The sequence below is a fragment of the Phyllobates terribilis genome, unplaced genomic scaffold (assembly GCF_046119375.1).
Source record: "Phyllobates terribilis strain yellow unplaced genomic scaffold, ASM4611937v1 Scaffold_4145__1_contigs__length_64559, whole genome shotgun sequence".
Taxonomy (NCBI): Eukaryota; Metazoa; Chordata; class Amphibia; order Anura; family Dendrobatidae; genus Phyllobates; species Phyllobates terribilis.
The window spans coordinates 52,501-55,000 of NW_027366897.1; positions in this window are offsets into that span (position 1 = coordinate 52,501).

Consider the following 2,500-nt stretch of genomic DNA (forward strand, 5'->3'; position numbering starts at 1 on the left):
TTCCAGAGCGATTCGCGCGATGAGTCCTTGATACTTAGTCGTTTTTGCAAAATTTCTGACTTTTTGGAAAATTTCACAATTTTGTGAAAACTTCCACAAAATGAGGTTCTAGTATGTTAGAGGGCATCCCAGGAGGGCTCCAAAAGTGTGGGTAAAATATATATCCCACAGGGGGAAAATTGAAAAAAAGTTGAAAAAAAAAATTTTTGGGGACTTAGAAAATTTTTCAACTTTTGTCAGACTTCCAGACAGGGGAGCATGTCAGTGCGCGCATCCGATTTCAGTTCCAGAGCGATTCGCGCGATGAGTCCTTGATACTTAGTCGTTTTTGCAAAATTTCTGACTTTTTGGAAAATTTCACAATTTTGTGAAAACTTCCACAAAATGAGGTTCTAGTATGTTAGAGGGCATCCCAGGAGGGCTCCAAAAGTGTGGGTAAAATATATATCCCACAGGGGGAAAATTGAAAAAAAGTTGAAAAAAAAAATTTTTGGGGACTTAGAAAATTTTTCAACTTTTGTCAGACTTCCAGACAGGGGAGCGTGTCAGTGCGCGCATCCGATTTCAGTTCCAGAGCGATTCGCGCGATGAGTCCTTGATACTTAGTCGTTTTTGGCAAAATTTCTGACTTTTTGAAAATTTCACAATTTTGTGAAAACTTCCACAAAATGAGGTTCTAGTATGTTAGAGGGCATCCCAGGAGGGCTCCAAAAGTGTGGGTAAAATATATATCCCACAGGGGGAAAATTGAAAAAAAGTTGAAAAAAAAAATTTTTGGGGACTTAGAAAATTTTCACACATGTGTCAGACTTCCAGAGAGGGGAGCATGTCAGTGCGCGCATCCGATTTCAGTTCCAGAGCGATTCGCGCGATGAGTCCTTGATACTTAGTCGTTTTTGCAAAATTTCTGACTTTTTGGAAAATTTCACAATTTTGTGAAAACTTCCACAAAATGAGGTTCTAGTATGTTAGAGGGCATCCCAGGAGGGCTCCAAAAGTGTGGGTAAAATATATATCCCACAGGGGGAAAATTGAAAAAAAGTTGAAAAAAAAAATTTTTGGGGACTTAGAAAATTTTTCAACTTTTGTCAGACTTCCAGACAGGGGAGCGTGTCAGTGCGCGCATCCGATTTCAGTTCCAGAGCGATTCGCGCGATGAGTCCTTGATACTTAGTCGTTTTTGGCAAAATTTCTGACTTTTTGAAAATTTCACAATTTTGTGAAAACTTCCACAAAATGAGGTTCTAGTATGTTAGAGGGCATCCCAGGAGGGCTCCAAAAGTGTGGGTAAAATATATATCCCACAGGGGGAAAATTGAAAAAAAGTTGAAAAAAAAAATTTTTGGGGACTTAGAAAATTTTCACACATGTGTCAGACTTCCAGAGAGGGGAGCATGTCAGTGCGCGCATCCGATTTCAGTTCCAGAGCGATTCGCGCGATGAGTCCTTGATACTTAGTCGTTTTTGCAAAATTTCTGACTTTTTGGAAAATTTCACAATTTTGTGAAAACTTCCACAAAATGAGGTTCTAGTATGTTAGAGGGCATCCCAGGAGGGCTCCAAAAGTGTGGGTAAAATATATATCCCACAGGGGGAAAATTGAAAAAAAGTTGAAAAAAAAAATTTTTGGGGACTTAGAAAATTTTTCAACTTTTGTCAGACTTCCAGACAGGGGAGCGTGTCAGTGCGCGCATCCGATTTCAGTTCCAGAGCGATTCGCGCGATGAGTCCTTGATACTTAGTCGTTTTTGCAAAATTTCTGACTTTTTGGAAAATTTCACAATTTTGTGAAAACTTCCACAAAATGAGGTTCTAGTATGTTAGAGGGCATCCCAGGAGGGCTCCAAAAGTGTGGGTAAAATATATATCCCACAGGGGGAAAATTGAAAAAAAGTTGAAAAAAAAAATTTTTGGGGACTTAGAAAATTTTTCAACTTGTGTCAGACTTCCAGAGAGGGGAGCATGTCAGTGCGCGCATCCGATTTCAGTTCCAGAGCGATTCGCGCGATGAGTCCTTGATACTTAGTCGTTTTCAGAAGTCACAATTTTGACTTCCAGGACCCGCAAAACGTTTGTAAATTGAGCCCGCTCCCCAGTTCCAAGCGTTTTGAGGTGTCCCCGGTTGCAGTAATGCAGCCTGCCCACTAGATGTCGCAAAAGAGACAAAAAGTGAAAAAGAACCAGAATGAGGAAATTCCAGGGAGCCGAATCCGCCTGACAGTTCCAGGCGATCGGGCACTTTTTTGCATGCGTCCCTAAAGTGGGTATAGGGTGACACTCCATGCAAAGACCCAGTTTTGCACACCACCGGCAGAATATATGAGAGAGAGGTACCTCTCAGCCCCGACACATTTTGACTCATTTAAGCTGGTTTTCACCTCCGTAGGCCTGGGTATGCGTTTTGGCTATGAGTCCCTGTTCGGCTGGAGGTCTGCACCTTGGCTGAACCCAGGCTTCCGCAGCTGCGTGGGGGGACTTTTGCCGGTCGCCTATCCCAAGT